Source organism: Haliotis rufescens, unplaced genomic scaffold, assembly GCF_023055435.1.
Source record: "Haliotis rufescens isolate VD_foot unplaced genomic scaffold, xgHalRufe1.0.p SCAF_80, whole genome shotgun sequence".
NCBI lineage: Eukaryota > Metazoa > Mollusca > Gastropoda > Lepetellida > Haliotidae > Haliotis > Haliotis rufescens.
In genome coordinates this window covers 1,229,850-1,250,691 of record NW_025964373.1, presented here as the reverse complement: position 1 = coordinate 1,250,691, position 20,842 = coordinate 1,229,850, and the positions used below count along the sequence as shown (strand labels likewise).

The following is a 20,842-nucleotide window of genomic DNA, read 5'->3' as shown; positions in this document are numbered from 1 at the left end:
CCGACAGTGATGTAAAACCGGGTTATTCCTGATACAGACGCTGATGTTCTCGTATCTCAACAGAAACATGAATCGTGAGGTGCTAGGGTTAGGGTTGCTACCCAATATATGTCCGACAGTGATGTAAAACTGGGTTATTCTTGAATCAGACGCAGATGTCACGAAATCTCAACAGAAACATGAATGATAAGGTGCTAGGGTTAAGGTTTCTACCTAATATATGTCTAATTGTGATGTAAAACTGGGTTATTCCTGATACAGACGCTGATGTTCTCGTATCTCAACAGAAACATGAATGATAAGGTGCTAGGGTTAGGGTTTCTACTCAATATATGTCTAATTGTGATGTAAAACTGGGTTATTTCTGATACAGACGCTGATGTTCTCGTATCTCAACAGAAACATGAATGATAAGGTGCTAGGGTTAGGGTTTCTACCTAATATATGTCCGACAGTGATGTAAAACTGGATTATTCCTGATATAGACGCTGATGTTCTCGTATCTCAACAGAAACATGAATGATAAGGTGCTAGGGTTAGGGTTTCTACCTGATATATGTCCAATTTTGATGTAAAACTGGGTTATTCCTGATATAGACGCTGATGTTCTCGTATCTCAACAGAAACATGAATGATAAGGTGCTAGGGTTAGGGTTTCTACTCAATATATGTCTAATTGTGATATAAAACTGGGTTATTTCTGATACAGACGCTGATGTTCTCGTATCTCAACAGAAACATGAATGATAAGGTGCTAGGGTTAGGGTTTCTACCTAATATATGTCCGACAGTGATGTAAAACTGGATTATTCCTGATATAGACGCTGATGTTCTCGTATCTCAACAGAAACATGAATGATAAGGTGCTAGGGTTAGGGTTTCTATCTGATATATGTCCAGTTTTGATGTAAAACTGGGTTATTCCTGATATAGACGCTGATGTTCTCGTATCTCAACAGAAACATGAATGATAAGGTGCTAGGGTTAGGGTTTCTACCCAATATATGTCCGACAGTGATGTAAAACTGGGTTATTCTTGAAACAGACGCAGATGTCACGAAATCTCAACAGAAACATGAATGATAAGGTGCTAGGGTTAAGGTTTCTACCTAATATATGTCTAATTGTGATGTAAAACTGGGTTATTTCTGATACAGACGCTGATGTTCTCGTATCTCAACAGAAACATGAATGATAAGGTGCTAGGGTTAGGGTTTCTACCTAATATATGTCCGACAGTGATGTAAAACCGGGTTATTCTTGATACAGACGCTGATGTTCTCGTATCTCAACAGAAACATGAATGATAAGGTGCTAGGGTTAGGGTTGCTACTCAATATATGTCTAATTGTGATGTAAAACTGGGTTATTTCTGATACAGACGCTGATGTTCTCGTATCTCAACAGAAACATGAATGATAAGGTGCTAGGGTTAGGGTTTCTACCTAATATATGTCCGACAGTGATGTAAAACTGGATTATTCCTGATATAGACGCTGATGTTCTCGTATCTCAACAGAAACATGAATGATAAGGTGCTAGGGTTAGGGTTTCTATCTGATATATGTCCAGTTTTGATGTAAAACTGGGTTATTCCTGATATAGACGCTGATGTTCTCGTATCTTAACAGAAACATGAATGATAAGGTGCTAGGGTTAGGGTTTCTACCCAATATATGTCCGACAGTGATGTAAAACTGGGTTATTCTTGAAACAGACGCAGATGTCACGAAATCTCAACAGAAACATGAATGATAAGGTGCTAGGGTTAAGGTTTCTACCTAATATATGTCTAATTGTGATGTAAAACTGGGTTATTTCTGATACAGACGCTGATGTTCTCGTATCTCAACAGAAACATGAATCGTGAGGTTCTAGGGTTAGGGTTTCTACCTAATATATGTCCGACAGTGATGTAAAACTGGGTTATTCCTGATACAGACGCTGATGTTCTCGTATCTCAACAGAAACATGAATCGTGAGGTGCTAGGGTTAGGGTTTCTACCCAATATATGTCCGACAGTGATGTAAAACTGGGTTATTCTTGAATCAGACGCAGATGGCACGAAATCTCAACAGAAACATGAATAATAAGGTGCTAGGGTTAGGGTTTCTACCTAATATATGTCTAATTGTGATGTAAAACTGGGTTATTCCTGATACAGACGCTGATGTTCTCGTATCTCAACAGAAACATGAATGATAAGGTGCCAGGGTTAGGGTTTCTACCTAATATATGTCCGACAGTGATGTAAAACTGGGTTATTCCTGATACAGACGCTGATGTTCTCGTATCTTAACAGAAACATGAATGATAAGGTGCTAGGGTTAGGGTTTCTACTCAATATATGTCCGACAGTGATGTAAAACTGGGTTATTCCTGATACAGACGCTGATGTTCTCGTATCTCAACAGAAACATGAATGATAAGGTGCTAGGGTTAGGGTTTCTACCTAATATATGTCCGACAGTGATGTAAAACTGGATTATTCCTGATACAGACGCTGATGTTCTCGTATCTCAACAGAAACATGAATGATAAGGTGCTAGGGTTAGGGTTTCTACCCAATATATGTCTAATTGTGATATAAAACTGGGTTATTTCTGATACAGACGCTGATGTTCTCGTATCTCAACAGAAACATGAATGATAAGGTGCTAGGGTTAGGGTTTCTACCTAATATATGTCCGACAGTGATGTAAAACTGGATTATTCCTGATATAGACGCTGATGTTCTCGTATCTCAACAGAAACATGAATGATAAGGTGCTAGGGTTAGGGTTTCTATCTGATATATGTCCAGTTTTGATGTAAAACTGGGTTATTCCTGATATAGACGCTGATGTTCTCGTATCTCAACAGAAACATGAATGATAAGGTGCTAGGGTTAGGGTTGCTACCTAATATATGTCCGACAGTGATGTAAAACTGGATTATTCCTGATACAGACGCTGATGTTCTCGTATCTCAACAGAAACATGAATGATAAGGTGCTAGGGTTAGGGTTTCTACCCAATATATGTCCGACAGTGATGTAAAACTGGGTTATTCTTGAAACAGACGCAGATGTCACGAAATCTCAACAGAAACATGAATGATAAGGTGCTAGGGTTAAGGTTTCTACCTAATATATGTCTAATTGTGATGTAAAACTGGGTTATTTCTGATACAGACGCTGATGTTCTCGTATCTCAACAGAAACATGAATGATAAGGTGCTAGGGTTAGGGTTTCTACTCAATATATGTCCGACAGTGATGTAAAACTGGGTTATTCCTGATACAGACGCTGATGTTCTCGTATCTCAACAGAAACATGAATGATAAGGTGCTAGGGTTAGGGTTTCTACCTAATATATGTCCGACAGTGATGTAAAACTGGATTATTCCTGATACAGACGCTGATGTTCTCGTATCTCAACAGAAACATGAATGATAAGGTGCTAGGGTTAGGGTTTCTACCCAATATATGTCTAATTGTGATATAAAACTGGGTTATTCCTGATATAGACGCTGATGTTCTCGTATCTCAACAGAAACATGAATGATAAGGTGCTAGGGTTAGGGTTTCTACCTAATATATGTCCGACAGTGATGTAAAACTGGATTATTCCTGATATAGACGCTGATGTTCTCGTATCTCAACAGAAACATGAATGATAAGGTGCTAGGGTTAGGGTTTCTATCTGATATATGTCCAGTTTTGATGTAAAACTGGGTTATTCCTGATATAGACGCTGATGTTCTCGTATCTCAACAGAAACATGAATGATAAGGTGCTAGGGTTAGGGTTTCTACCCAATATATGTCCGACAGTGATGTAAAACTGGATTATTCCTGATACAGACGCTGATGTTCTCGTATCTCAACAGAAACATGAATGATAAGGTGCTAGGGTTAGGGTTTCTACCCAATATATGTCCGACAGTGATGTAAAACTGGGTTATTCTTGAAACAGACGCAGATGTCACGAAATCTCAACAGAAACATGAATGATAAGGTGCTAGGGTTAGGGTTTCTACCTAATATATGTCTAATTGTGATGTAAAACTGGGTTATTTCTGATACAGACGCTGATGTTCTCGTATCTCAACAGAAACATGAATGATAAGGTGCTAGGGTTAGGGTTTCTACCTAATATATGTCCGACAGTGATGTAAAACTGGATTATTCCTGATACAGACGCTGATGTTCTCGTATCTCAACAGAAACATGAATGATAAGGTGCTAGGGTTAGGGTTTCTACCCAATATATGTCTAATTGTGATATAAAACTGGGTTATTTCTGATACAGACGCTGATGTTCTCGTATCTCAACAGAAACATGAATGATAAGGTGCTAGGGTTAGGGTTTCTACCTAATATATGTCCGACAGTGATGTAAAACTGGATTATTCCTGATATAGACGCTGATGTTCTCGTATCTCAACAGAAACATGAATGATAAGGTGCTAGGGTTAGGGTTTCTATCTGATATATGTCCAGTTTTGATGTAAAACTGGGTTATTCCTGATACAGACGCTGATGTTCTCGTATCTCAACAGAAACATGAATGATAAGGTGCTAGGGTTAGGGTTTCTACCTAATATATGTCCGACAGTGATGTAAAACTGGATTATTCCTGATACAGACGCTGATGTTCTCGTATCTCAACAGAAACATGAATGATAAGGTGCTAGGGTTAGGGTTTCTACCCAATATATGTCTAATTGTGATATAAAACTGGGTTATTTCTGATACAGACGCTGATGTTCTCGTATCTCAACAGAAACATGAATGATAAGGTGCTAGGGTTAGGGTTTCTACCTAATATATGTCCGACAGTGATGTAAAACTGGATTATTCCTGATATAGACGCTGATGTTCTCGTATCTCAACAGAAACATGAATGATAAGGTGCTAGGGTTAGGGTTTCTATCTGATATATGTCCAGTTTTGATGTAAAACTGGGTTATTCCTGATATAGACGCTGATGTTCTCGTATCTCAACAGAAACATGAATGATAAGGTGCTAGGGTTAGGGTTGCTACCTAATATATGTCCGACAGTGATGTAAAACTGGATTATTCCTGATACAGACGCTGATGTTCTCGTATCTCAACAGAAACATGAATGATAAGGTGCTAGGGTTAGGGTTTCTACCCAATATATGTCCGACAGTGATGTAAAACCGGGTTATTCTTGAAACAGACGCAGATGTCACGAAATCTCAACAGAAACATGAATGATAAGGTGCTAGGGTTAAGGTTTCTACCTAATATATGTCTAATTGTGATGTAAAACTGGGTTATTTCTGATACAGACGCTGATGTTCTCGTATCTCAACAGAAACATGAATGATAAGGTGCTAGGGTTAGGGTTTCTACTCAATATATGTCCGACAGTGATGTAAAACTGGGTTATTCCTGATACAGACGCTGATGTTCTCGTATCTCAACAGAAACATGAATGATAAGGTGCTAGGGTTAGGGTTTCTACCTAATATATGTCCGACAGTGATGTAAAACTGGATTATTCCTGATACAGACGCTGATGTTCTCGTATCTCAACAGAAACATGAATGATAAGGTGCTAGGGTTAGGGTTTCTACCCAATATATGTCTAATTGTGATATAAAACTGGGTTATTCCTGATATAGACGCTGATGTTCTCGTATCTCAACAGAAACATGAATGATAAGGTGCTAGGGTTAGGGTTTCTACCTAATATATGTCCGACAGTGATGTAAAACTGGATTATTCCTGATATAGACGCTGATGTTCTCGTATCTCAACAGAAACATGAATGATAAGGTGCTAGGGTTAGGGTTTCTATCTGATATATGTCCAGTTTTGATGTAAAACTGGGTTATTCCTGATATAGACGCTGATGTTCTCGTATCTCAACAGAAACATGAATGATAAGGTGCTAGGGTTAGGGTTTCTACCCAATATATGTCCGACAGTGATGTAAAACTGGATTATTCCTGATACAGACGCTGATGTTCTCGTATCTCAACAGAAACATGAATGATAAGGTGCTAGGGTTAGGGTTTCTACCCAATATATGTCCGACAGTGATGTAAAACTGGGTTATTCTTGAAACAGACGCAGATGTCACGAAATCTCAACAGAAACATGAATGATAAGGTGCTAGGGTTAGGGTTTCTACCTAATATATGTCTAATTGTGATGTAAAACTGGGTTATTTCTGATACAGACGCTGATGTTCTCGTATCTCAACAGAAACATGAATGATAAGGTGCTAGGGTTAGGGTTTCTACCTAATATATGTCCGACAGTGATGTAAAACTGGATTATTCCTGATACAGACGCTGATGTTCTCGTATCTCAACAGAAACATGAATGATAAGGTGCTAGGGTTAGGGTTTCTACCCAATATATGTCTAATTGTGATATAAAACTGGGTTATTTCTGATACAGACGCTGATGTTCTCGTATCTCAACAGAAACATGAATGATAAGGTGCTAGGGTTAGGGTTTCTACCTAATATATGTCCGACAGTGATGTAAAACTGGATTATTCCTGATATAGACGCTGATGTTCTCGTATCTCAACAGAAACATGAATGATAAGGTGCTAGGGTTAGGGTTTCTATCTGATATATGTCCAGTTTTGATGTAAAACTGGGTTATTCCTGATATAGACGCTGATGTTCTCGTATCTCAACAGAAACATGAATGATAAGGTGCTAGGGTTAGGGTTTCTACCCAATATATGTCCGACAGTGATGTAAAACTGGATTATTCCTGATACAGACGCTGATGTTCTCGTATCTCAACAGAAACATGAATGATAAGGTGCTAGGGTTAGGGTTTCTACCCAATATATGTCCGACAGTGATGTAAAACTGGGTTATTCTTGAAACAGACGCAGATGTCACGAAATCTCAACAGAAACATGAATGATAAGGTGCTAGGGTTAGGGTTTCTACCTAATATATGTCTAATTGTGATGTAAAACTGGGTTATTTCTGATACAGACGCTGATGTTCTCGTATCTCAACAGAAACATGAATGATAAGGTGCTAGGGTTAGGGTTTCTACCTAATATATGTCCGACAGTGATGTAAAACCGGGTTATTCTTGATACAGACGCTGATGTTCTCGTATCTCAACAGAAACATGAATGATAAGGTGCTAGGGTTAGGGTTGCTACTCAATATATGTCTAATTTTGATGTAAAACTGGGTTATTTCTGATACAGACGCTGATGTTCTCGTATCTCAACAGAAACATGAATGATAAGGTGCTAGGGTTAGGGTTTCTACCTAATATATGTCCGACAGTGATGTAAAACTGGATTATTCCTGATATAGACGCTGATGTTCTCGTATCTCAACAGAAACATGAATGATAAGGTGCTAGGGTTAGGGTTTCTATCTGATATATGTCCAGTTTTGATGTAAAACTGGGTTATTCCTGATATAGACGCTGATGTTCTCGTATCTCAACAGAAACATGAATGATAAGGTGCTAGGGTTAGGGTTTCTACCCAATATATGTCCGACAGTGATGTAAAACTGGGTTATTCTTGAAACAGACGCAGATGTCACGAAATCTCAACAGAAACATGAATGATAAGGTGCTAGGGTTAAGGTTTCTACCTAATATATGTCTAATTGTGATGTAAAACTGGGTTATTTCTGATACAGACGCTGATGTTCTCGTATCTCAACAGAAACATGAATCGTGAGGTACTAGGGTTAGGGTTTCTACCTAATATATGTCCGACAGTGATGTAAAACTGGGTTATTCCTGATACAGACGCTGATGTTCTCGTATCTCAACAGAAACATGAATCGTGAGGTGCTAGGGTTAGGGTTTCTACCCAATATATGTCCGACAGTGATGTAAAACTGGGTTATTCTTGAATCAGACGCAGATGTCACGAAATCTCAACAGAAACATGAATAATAAGGTGCTAGGGTTAGGGTTTCTACCTAATATATGTCTAATTGTGATGTAAAACTGGGTTATTCCTGATACAGACGCTGATGTTCTCGTATCTCAACAGAAACATGAATGATAAGGTGCCAGGGTTAGGGTTTCTACCTAATATATGTCCGACAGTGATGTAAAACTGGGTTATTCCTGATACAGACGCTGATGTTCTCGTATCTCAACAGAAACATGAATCGTGAGGTGCTAGGGTTAGGGTTTCTACCCAATATATCTCCGACAGTGATGTAAAACTGGGTTATTCTTGAATCAGACGCAGATATCACGAAATCTCAACAGAAACATGAATGATAAGGTGCTAGGGTTAGGGTTTCTACCTAATATATGTCTAATTTTGATGTAAAACTGGGTTATTCCTGATACAGACGCTGATGTTCTCGTATCTCAACAGAAACATGAATGATAAGGTGCTAGGGTTAGGGTTTCTACCTAATATATGTCCGACAGTGATGTAAAACTGGGTTATTCCTGATACAGACGCTGATGTTCTCGTATCTTAACAGAAACATGAATGATAAGGTGCTAGGGTTAGGGTTTCTACTCAATATATGTCCGACAGTGATGTAAAACTGGGTTATTCCTGATACAGACGCTGATGTTCTCGTATCTCAACAGAAACATGAATGATAAGGTGCTAGGGTTAGGGTTTCTACCTAATATATGTCCGACAGTGATGTAAAACTGGATTATTCCTGATACAGACGCTGATGTTCTCGTATCTCAACAGAAACATGAATGATAAGGTGCTAGGGTTAGGGTTTCTACCTAATATATGTCTAATTGTGATGTAAAACTGGATTATTCCTGATACAGACGCTGATGTTCTCGTATCTTAACAGAAACATGAATGATAAGGTGCTAGGGTTAGGGTTTCTACCCAATATATGTCCGACAGTGATGTAAAACTGGATTATTCCTGATACAGACGCTGATGTTCTCGTATCTTAACAGAAACATGAATCATGAGGTGCTAGGGTTAGGGTTTCTACCCAATGTATGTCCGACAGTGATGTTAAACAGGATTATTCTTGAATCAGACGCAGCTGTTACGGAATCTCAAAAGAACAAGAATCGTAAGGTTCTAGGGTTAGTGTTCCTACCCAATATATGTCTAATTGTGATATAAAACTGGGCCGAAAAGTGACAAGAAACTGCTTATTAATTTCTGCCTTTATGGTACTGCAATTTTGATGAAGTAGAGTGAGAGAAACTTGGGTGCACAGGTGTCCCAATTGTCATGGTTGATGGAACTAGATGTACTGGTCATGGGTTCAAATCCAGAATATGATCCTTCGTTTCAGCACCACAATACCTCATGTGGTTGCATAAATTTGTGTCTCACTTTCAAATCACACTGCCACATGCCCATCTGTTCAGCTTAAGGTCACTATTCTCCAAACCAGTGATCAGAATGGATCCTCACATAACCAATCGACACACCTCTGCAGTGTTGAAGCATTTTAGACCATTAGGCCAACTTTTCTCTCAAACAGCATAAAACAACCACTATGGTGACAACAATCTCATTAAAATCAGACCTTAGTTCTTGCTACAGCTAAACAAAGATCTGAGGACATCCCAGTACGGGTCATGTCAGACCGACCTTGTGCGAACTTTGACCGACCAATAGAATGACCAATCAGAAGGCAGCTTTCTCGTGCTTTACGGCACTAATTTCAAATCGGCGACTAAGCTTCGAAACATATTTGGACAAATTCTCGATTACAAATTTGAAAACTAAACAAAAGAACATTCTGGAGTGGCTAATAGATGGTCTAGATTGTATTGATTCAGTCGTTAAACCTGTAACTATCTTTCGGAATACCCCGTGTTAAAAGTTTTCGAGGTTGTATGATTAGAAATCACATTCTGACTGTCACTTTCATGATCTGGTAAGCGATGCTCTGATTGGTCGAATGAAAGGTCATTCTGACGTGACTCCTAATCGGATTTCTTCAGGTCTTTGTTTAGTGGTAGCAGGAACTAAGGTCTGATTTTAATGAGATTGTGGTGAGGGAAACACAACTAGTATCACATGTATTCCAGTACTTTATTCTATTACAGAAATCCATTTTTTTATACTATATATACATCAGTAGTGAAAACAAAAAACTTCTGAATACCATATTTGTGAAACTTATACTTAAAGATGGTGTCAGTTATCTTCAACTTGCTGAATATGAACTTTAACATTTGGTCATGACAATATTAGTGTTGGAATCAAGAGTGCAGCGTCCAGTTCATGACATCACTTTAAAGCAGATATCTGAAACCACAAGAAACTGAATCAAAAATCTTATCTGGAGCTCTATTAAAATACTGTAAAATTTGCATTTTATCTCAAACCTCAAATAAAATATTTCAAATATTTCAAATTCACACATTTCTCAGCCCATTTATACACTTTATTAACAACAATTAGTGAAAGCACACTTTCAAGATTTATTTTCTGGCATATTTCTCAGCAATGGTGCCCCAAAACTGCTACCCTTTTGATAATTCCAACCCAATAAGTACATAGAAGGTTGCATGATCAAAAACATAAGAACAAATAGTTGAAGGCAAGTGTTTTAAGAAGCACATAGTGTTTCAAATAAAAAATTTGACTAAACTTAATCAAATAGATTGCAAACATATGTCCTAAGTCTAGATGTATACAATGAACACTTCTCAAGAACATCCTTACAACAGGACGAACTTTCATAATTTCAGAGCAGATTTGTTGATATGCTATTTCCGATGACCTAAAAATGCGTTTGTGGGGGAAGTATTTAAATGTATGGGACCCATGTATTTTACCTGAAGTTTAACCCAATCTGTGGTATTTCATGAAGGGTGTTTTGGCAAGGGATGACTGTATTTATGTTTATGTTGCAACATTACAAAAAGAACCAACATCAGATATTTCAAATCCTTATCTTGAGCAAATATACAGTTTGGAATCCCAATAAAATTCACATTTCTAGAACTGATTTGCCGCTCTGATAAAGGGTACTTATATATTTTATTATGTGGCTGTTTTCTCAATATCATTTTTATTTTAACACTTAGATCAATTCATAACATTTAATACACTCCTGTGTCACCATTTAAAGTGTTGGTATTTTCCCTCATCACTCCAATTTACCGGTATATGCATAAAACCAAAAGGACTAAACGAAAATGCAGTAAATGTAGATAAGGGGGCACATGTGAAGAAAAATAATACTATGCCCCAAAGTACAATGTAATATAATTTAGCATCGACGACAAATTCAATATGGTTGACATGGTGGCCATATTTAGAATCTAGATATTATCACTGTCATCTTGTTACAATAACAAGCAACTAACCAAGTCACCGAACCTGACCACCCAATCACTTAACTCGTCCCTTATAACAAGGATAGGTTGCAGTGGACCTATTCTAACACAGAATCACCACGATGGACTGATTTTTGTGATTCTGGGATTTCTGGGATTGTCATTAAAGTAAAATTTTTAATAACTGAAGGTTGATGCAAGCTAACATTAGCTGACTTCAACACTTGGTACCTGAACACATAACACATCTACAGACTGAATTTGGTTAAAATATATCAAGATTGGTCTATGTTTTGTGTCGTTATATCTGCAGCCATGTTATTTTCGACCACCTTAAAGGAAGATAAATTTGAAAGTGACCATTGAACATAACATGTCTTTACACACATGACCATTCTATTTTATGTTGTAATTTAAATTTCATGTCCATTATTCATGTGTTCAATCATTTTCAGATGACTTTTGGACCCTACAGCCCCTCAATACCTGAAAAGTTCATGGTGAATCTCAAACCTGAACTGTGTTCAGATAACAGCAGTTACGTGGGTGATTTCTGACCTGCTGACAGATTATTGTTCAGATCAATATTTGCTTCAACTCAGACACCCACCTCAATGCAGTTATGTTTGCGATTTCGGACCTTCTTGATTTTGACTGATTTTGCTGACTTTTTGCCTAGTTTTACATTTAATGTATATTTTATAAAAATAAAAGTCCAAACAAAGGAAACAGTGGATAAATAACACATAACAAGCCATGAGGAATTTATCATCCTTTAATTTTCAAACCCCTGATGAAATTTGGAAGTTTAATCTTACCCAAAATGTTGAAAAACTTACTTTTCCACATACATTTTTTAACCAGATGTTATTCTTCCACCTTATTTGATTTGCAGATTTCCATGTCAGACAAAGATCAAGCGGTGTCATAGGATTCCTTTTCACTTGATCAGGAGGGATGCTGTTGTGTGCCAACTGAAATAAAAAATATGACGATGATAATCAATGCTACTCCATAGTCATACAGTCATCGGGGCCTTGGTCTATAATTCAGGGTACGATTTCATTCTGTCTTACCACCTGCACCAGGTGCAACAAAGTGAACTAAGCAGGTTGCACCAACAAAATTTTCTGTTATTTTGAATTTTAAATAAATTCAAAGAAAAAAACCCCTTGAGAATGTGCTCCAGAATTTATTTTGAGGTGAATCTGTACATGCCTTTTCATATCATGATATCGAGTTAACAACCTAAAACAGAAGTCTGAAAGTGTCTGTTGTGATTGTAACCTCATGAGTGACTGTTCTATTGGTAAATGTGAAGAATGAGTCCTCAAGTTCAATGCATTCAGACCACCTGTGTATTTCACTATTTTCATGAACTTTTGTTTCCTGGATTCAAAAAGACTTGCAGCCAGTTCTAAAAGAATTCAGTTTTCCACTTATGGTTGGAAATGTTACCTGCACTGCGTGCAACCTAACCTCACCTAAAAGTTACCGACACCTGGGCCTAGTTGCACAGAACAATCTTAGTTACAATCGATCTTAGGCGGCTACAATCAATTTTACAATCACCATACATGGGTCCTATTCCACTTGCACAAACCCATCTTAGTGTGATTGTAAGACGGCTCATCTAAGATTGAAATCTTCAACGGTGGAGGTACAAATATCTTAAACTCGACTCCTGTCTACAGTTGTCTGCAAATGCGCATAGCTTGCTGCGTATACAATAAGTGGAACTGTTCATGACACAACACGTACCTCCCTCCATGGCACCTTGCACAGTTTCAAGAAAGGTGCCAATTATTTGAAGGAAACGATTACTAGAATGATGGCATATATTTTTGTCGGCATTAATAGTGTCATGATTTAGGAATTGTTATCTGTTGCAACTTGAGAAATACCTACTCACGTTTTTTTATCAAAAGTATTGAAATACGAATAAATATATTATTTAGTGACACAATCATTATGAAAATAAAAATAAATAATACTAAAAATATTTCCTAATAACATAACACGGGGAAGCTTTTCGTAAAATCCTAAATATATCCTTCATGCTTTCATTTCGTTGCTGTGACAAAGGATGTTATGAGTACCTTTTCAAAACACAGGAAGACGCAGGATTTCAAGAATGCATGGGAAATAATAATAATGAATAATGTTTCGAGAAATCAGTTGTTTAATATATATTCACTTGGTATTAATTATATTGATAATTATTTTTAAAGGGTGTAAATTTTACTTTTGCTATTTATGGGATATTTTACACAAATTTCAAATGTCTCATCATGTGTATTTGCTTGTTTAATAAATACTTTTCTTTGCTTTTTAATTCAGATTTTAAAATCCCTCGTCCCCTGCCAACTCGATTTTAGATTTAATCATGTTTGACTTCATCTAATATTTATTTGTAGATTAATTTAATGATGAACTAAAGACAAAATAACTGACACGAATGGGACCCAAAGAATAACAGGGGGAGCTTAGCGATTCTACAACATTAATACACTGGGCAAGGTAGATTCTACGCTACATGCTTACACAAAGGGAAACCACTCTCTTCTAGAGTATAAACTATGATTAGCTGCCCTTGAGTTATCAAAAAGTTATCGAATCGATAGTTAAGTGGTTCACTATTGCAATTAACGATGTTTCTGACGTTAAATCTTAAATTAAAGTGTTGATTTGAATCATAAAGTTAACAAAATAACAAGGCAATATTTGAATATTTATGTGAATTAGATGAGGTCCTGCACGCCATTTTGTCAAGTTTATTCAGGGACCACAACGATCTTAGCTACTTAAGATTGGTTTGGACCAATTGTAAGTTTCGCTTGTAGCTTACAATGATCATAGCCTACAATCCCTTTGATCAATTGGACAGCAATTGTAGCCGAAGCCTAAGATCGTGATCTTAAGGATTTAGTGCTAAGATTGTTCTGTGCAAGTGGACCCAGCAACGTTTTTACCTGCATTGGTGGGGCTTGTATGTAGAGAAATCAATCCCTGTAATTGAATGTGATTATGGCTATTAATGTAGTGTTTAAGTAATAGTATAGACAAATACTACAATGACAATGACAGAATTTGCTGCGTATATTTCTTATTTATCAATAAGTCATTAAAGCCTTAATCATGTTAATGATATTTAACATAACACTAAGGTAATGATTGTTCTCTTCCTGTCAACATTAACAGATTTCTACATTCAACTGTTTATTACTCAAAATTGTGTATCTTGTGTAAGTGAATAGGCAATATAATCAGAAACATATTATCAGGATGAGTTGGTTTTCAAACACAGAGATCCATGAAAAATGTTTGACAGTGACCATCATACGTAAGGGCAATGTGTTGAATTGGAACCCCTTTGATCACATGGGTCTAATGGTACGCTCTCTGATTGGGTGCTGCCTAACTTCCTTCTTTCTTACATGTCAGTCACTGGATACAATAGATCATATTTGAAGATATTGATGAATTTCAAAACAATTGTCATACACACTGGTATACCATAATGACATTATAGATGGAAATAAATACCTTCTACAGCAATTTAATATCATCTAACAGTTCTGGAATAGCTAAATATGCAAACAAAAGAATCAACATGTTTTTACACTACAGATGACTTACTGTACAATAACTTACATGTCTGAGTAGTGGAAGAAAACAACATTTTAAAAATATCTGCCATGTTGGTCATGCTCAAACTCAGATAAAATTTTTGAATACATTTCTGGTGACTTTATTCCTGGAACCACACAAAAAATGACAGCTTCATAACAATTGTAGGTTATTAAAGAAATGTAAAAATAAAGCATCACTGGATTCAAGGATTACATTAAGGTTAAAGTTCATAAATGTTCAAGTTATTGAAATACACACAACAGAACCTCGTGCAACTTTGTCACCATATATTGAATTACATGAGCAGCCTGTGCCCCAAAATGATGGGTCAACTAGCCCAAACAGGATTTTAGTGTTGACATATTGACTATTATTAATTTGACTTACTACATCGAGCACAATGTAACTTGACTTGGGTTTAAAACTTGGGGGCTTTTCAGGAAGAATTGCTCAAGCAAAACATGTTATGTGTTTACAGTATAAAGAATTAGTACATGCATTATAGTATACTTTAAAGTACCAGACAACAGGCTACCGCTTGCTACTTGAATTCCGAAATGAAAAGACGTTGATCCTTCATTGTGTTCAGTAGTATACAGTGCAGAGTCTGGTGAGTCCAGTAAAGAGTCAGAATATAATATAGCAGTTGCCTTATTAGTCTATAGCAATTTGTTATCTGCAAATATATTAAAAAATATTGGACATTACTATTTAATTGGATTAGGAATTCCACAGAGATAAGATAAGTACGTAAAACATAATTTTAACAGTATGATTAGAGAATCAAGATGATATTTTTAAGATTAGAAATTGAATTTGTCCCCAGTTTTAAGAGGTTTGGGTAAACCCTGTAGTGACCAGGCTCCATGGTCCAGTGCACAACATTTACAATGTAGGTCTAAACTAAACAGGGGGCTAGCACTTGACCTTACATCTTCCACAAACAGCCTGTCAGCTGAAAAGGAACATAGCAGTTTTCTTATAATGTTCAATTCTTCCAATCCAGGTGCAAAGAGTTTTAATATTTATAATATTAATATACTTTATGCTGACATCCCTAGCACCGGTTAAAATGATGGTGACTCGCTTGTATTACTTTTCCCATTTCTATTAGATTGGAGACACTTATTTCAGAATATGATGAGCAAACTTGACTCTTGTCAGGTAATATTATCAATACACCAGGTAGGCACCTTGCACAAACATAACTTGAGAAAGACAGAGACGAGTTCAACAAAAAATACCACAACAAGGTAGTGCACATTAGCTCTGTTGTGAGGAAGATACTGATTTTACAACTAAAGTGGACACTTTCTAGCACATTTTACATACATACATAACCTGAAGATACCATATTAATTGTGTTACGACAAAGCATGTGCAGATAGTTGTTGGAACCTTGGTTTGTGTCTCTTACAAACTGATACAAACAGTCTGTATTCATAATAATCAATAAAAATAGCACATTATAATACTAGGGTAAGATTATTTAAAAAATTGAACTGTATAACTTTGTTTGTTTGTTGTTTAATGCTGTACTAAGCAATATTCGACAACTTTGACAGCTGCCTGTAAATAATCAAATCTGGACCTGACAATCCAGTAATTGACATCATGAGCATCAATCCATGCAAATGGGATACGATGACATGCATCAACATGGTCTCTGAGCCTGACCCCTCAATCATGTAAGTTGCCTCTTATGACAAGGATAGTCGCCTCTTAAAGCAAGCATGGTTTGCTGAAGACCTATTCTGACCCTGATCTTCACTGGTAAATGTGTATAACTAAACATGCTGAAGTAGTGCCCATGATCATGTGGCACTTGCCACCAAGACAATGACAAGAACTACAGTAACAATATTCCCTCTATTTGGGTACAACACAAATTGTCTAAAACACTGAGAAATAGGCACATTTGCTCTTAGTCCTTATTAAAGTGTGCTGGTACTGTACAGACAAATCTTATTTTGGAATGTATCAGAAATAACAGGAAAATGACAAGGACAAATGCAGGCTAGTAGACAAAGTGAAAAGAAAAATATACAATATATAAAACACTGCCAAACAGATCACTTTTTAAAAACAACACTATGTCATTTTTTGTATGTACAATGACATTATAATTGGGGATTCAATTATACTTACTAAAACAGGATGTTGCTAGCAGTGTTCACTACGGTTCATGATATGGTATTCTCAGTTCTGTCCATTGCTCATAGGCAGATGTAGTGTCTGCTACTGTCAACAAAAACATTCCAACATTACACCCTACACTAAATTGTATGAGTTAAATGGAGATATATTCATCAATAAAATGGTATTTTGCCTTCAGACATTTAGTTATCAGAGGATTACAGTTAGTTAGATGATGTAGGCCTAGTCATAATCTTAAAATATGACAACACAATTATTCAGGTATAAATGGATAAATTTGAGTTTGTTGACAGGTTGCAAAGAAACAATACAGATGTAGACTGACCAGTGTAATTAACTAACAGTTGGGGAATGTTGATAATGACTTGTTATAAAGTCTATCAATCAGCCTCTCTACTATCAACAAACATTTAGGCCTACAAAACAAACACTTTCACCAGCACTTTGAGAATACCAGGGTCACGTGATGGTGTTTTGGAGCATTTTCAGTTGTTTGGGACTTCAGAGCTTGAATAAATTTTCTGCCTCCGATGCATACTGCTGAAATGTAAACAAAATACGGCATGATGCGTGACCTTGCTTGTGCACGTCGACGTTGTTTCTAGTGACGCAAAGAATACAAGGCTACCTGTAGAAAACACGCACGACATTACGTTCCCATTTGTGGCAATGGTAGGAATATTGAAGAGTATTTATTGTTATGAAAACACCCACTAAACTTGGCCTAGGTTGAGTGGAACAAATGACGTGACCTTACACAAAATGGCGGCGGATGATGATGATGCATGACGTGGTCATGTGACCAGCTGGTGATGTAATTATCAATGGTTACCGTATAATTTTCTTCATGATAATGTAGATTCTATTTGTAATTCCAGGTGACTGGGAACATACTGGAATGGTTGTTGAAAGGTTTGCATGGCGCATTACACCATTACGAAGCTACTTCTACATCTAGAAAGCTAGCTGGTTACAGGCTGAAGTTGCTCTGGGTGGATCGGGTGGAATAATAGAACTTCATGCTTTTTAACCCCTAATCACTATTTCTTTGGTTCCAGACACCGACGGGATCTACGTCCACGTCGATAACATGGAGGAGGGGGCAATTGATTTCTTGCTTGTGGTCTAAGAAACTGTCGTGGAGGAGAAGACAGTCACCCCTAGTCCAATTTACACTCATTCCGCCCGAGGCGGCCATCTTTGACAACCATCTTTGACGACCATCTTTGCCGACCGTCTTTGCCAACCGTCTTTGACAACCGTCTTTGACGACCTTCTTTGACAACAGTCTTTGACAACCATCTTTGACGTCCTTCTTTGACGATCATATTTGACAACTATCTTTGAGGACCATCATGTCACCCGCTGCTGTTTTCTGAGGACATCATAAAGGATGATAATCTGAGTGTAAGATGCCTTGGCCATCGCTGACTGTTCTCATAGGTTCCATACCTGAATTGGAATTTTCATTTTGCGATTTGGCAAATTGTATTATAATCAAAGTTTGTTCACTCTTTTGTGAAGGTGTTAAGATGCAATTGTATAGTTCCCTGTTTAATGATGCGGTTGGGTGTAGTGTACATATATATATATACTGCCTCCGCTTGTGTCCCCCTCACTGGGCTATTTGAGCATTTCTCTGGCTATTTCCCGGTTCGGCACAGGACATCTATGGCAAAATTATTTAGAAGTATTCGCTTATGCACGGTCACTTGCAGGGTCTTCGTTCACCTTGAGAAAGAAATAATAAAATGATTTAGAACTATTATTTTCTTGTTAATCTATTCAAGAATTGGAGCACCTCAGTATGGAGTCATTATCAGTGGGCCGTCATATTGCTGGAATATTGCTGAAAGCGGCGTAAAACTATACTTAATCACTCACTCATCAAATGACGGACGCGTTTGCCAACTAACAAGCATATATGTTGCTCAACGACTTGTGTCAATGTGTCATTGTGTCATTGTGCCCTGAGTGCATGGACTCCTTCACTGGGTGTCTGTCCAGATATGGTATCCAGGATGTTCTAGACCTGCTCAGAGACCGATATTTGTACGTATTTTGGTATGACGCGGTTGGGGATCGAACCCCTGATATTCCGCTTCCCTGGCGGACGCTGTACCACTAGACTACGGACGATATATTTGACAAGCCCGTGATGGGCAGGATGGGGATGCATGACTAGACAAGGTTCCCAGTTTCCCCTCGCTGTATACAATGAGTACAGATGCTCCCGTGCGTGATGTGTCAGGTGAACATCCTATCATAACGGCTGAAGTTGTGAAGGTAATTCATGTTTGGATATTTATAATTCATGGTATGATCTTGGCCTGTAGAGTGATTGGAATACCTATATAATTTAGCACTTCAAGTCTGTCGTAGGTCACATGTCACTAGGACAAGTAGCCAGTGTTTAATGAGAACCCGTCGGACTCGAACTCGCGACTCGCGTTAGTCCGGATTAGCACAAGCAGCCGAACACACACATGCATGCACGTCGCTATGTAAGTGCAATTATCTTGGACGCGACGTTAAGCCCCATTTCTATCTATTTTAGATATAAGAGAGATTATAAAGCTGAACTATTTCACTCACTCACTCACTCACTCACTCACTCACTCACATTTGCCCGAGGGGCGGGGACAGTAGTTCAAGATTTTAGTCACTGGATAGTCAGGTCTGGTCGCGGCATGATTAGTTACAGCCGCATTAAACAAGATTCGCACACACTCATCTGTGTTATTACATGTATTTGCAGACCCATGAAGATCCGGAGTAGACTAGGTCTTCAGCAACCCATGCTTGCCATAAAAGGCGACTATGCTTGTCGTAAGAGGTGACTAACAGTATCGGCTGATCAGACTCGCTGACTTGGTTGATGCATGTCATCGTATTCCCATTGCATGGATCGATGCTCATGATGTCAATCACTGGATTGTCTGGTCCAGACTCGGTTATTTACAGACCGCTGTCATATAGCTGGAATATTGCTGAGTGCGGCTGTAAAGAACGCATTATCATTATGTTATTACCATGGATATATATATATATATATATATATATATATATATATATATATATATATATATATATATAGTAATAATTAAATAAGTGGAGTAAGATTGACCACAGTTTTAATAGGCTAGCGCTTTCAACTCGTACCACGTACGAGTCTCATCAGGCCATAACTGAATAACGGACATGAAGTAGTAACATGTGATGTCGGGTTACTATGATGTTACTACTTCATGTCCGTTATTCGGATACATTACAACTGTAATACCTAGCTTTTACAGTTGATGTTTATAAACTTGCCTCTTGATGTGAACACAATTGTGTTTGATGATTGGTTAAAAGTCACAATTCCTTTTTAACATGAATATTCCATGACGTGAATTGAACTTGCAACCTCACATATCATGTTAAGCTTTGTAACCCACTGTTTTCCCACTCAGCAATACCGGGGCAGGTGATGGGAAGTTGTTCAGTTTATCATGTCATTACTCCAGCTAGTCCATGCTGCACGTGGTTTTTATCTCGCAAGCTTTGGGCGAATTCCTTTAATACCGCGATAAACTGTATTGCTTCACTATAAGGTATGTCGATATTTTCTTATATTTGTTTCTGGTATTTCTTGCATTTAGACGGTTCATAAGTTGGATAAAACACGCATCCTCGGGTTTTTCATTTGCTAGCGGTTTTACATTTTCAACCAAAACCTCGGAGGCGTGTTATATTAAAAGTCCAATTTCCAAATTTGTTAGAACCTTTGCCGCGTGAAGATGCATA

The 20,842-nt window shown here is 37.5% G+C and overlaps 2 long non-coding RNA genes across 18 annotated transcripts; one reads left to right on the top strand and one right to left on the bottom strand.

Annotated features, from left to right (window-relative positions):
- Window positions 1-10,087: 10,087 nt before the first annotated feature.
- On the bottom strand, window positions 10,088-18,042 carry LOC124137372. Of its 17 annotated transcripts, none has more exons than XR_007219476.1 (5): window positions 17,886-18,042; window positions 17,379-17,593; window positions 17,045-17,134; window positions 12,115-12,237; window positions 10,088-10,226 (listed from the first exon to the last, which is right to left on the bottom strand). It is a non-coding gene; the product is annotated as an uncharacterized LOC124137372 (long non-coding RNA). The 17 variants fall into 17 exon arrangements; XR_007219464.1 differs by having other exon boundaries at window positions 17,045-17,137; window positions 17,485-17,590; window positions 17,886-18,040; XR_007219473.1 differs by having other exon boundaries at window positions 17,491-17,590; window positions 17,886-18,040.
- LOC124137373 lies at window positions 17,729-18,818 on the top strand. Its single transcript, XR_006861521.1, has 2 exons — window positions 17,729-17,867; window positions 18,112-18,818. It is a non-coding gene; the product is annotated as an uncharacterized LOC124137373 (long non-coding RNA).
- The last annotated feature ends 2,024 nt before the right edge of the window (window positions 18,819-20,842 follow it).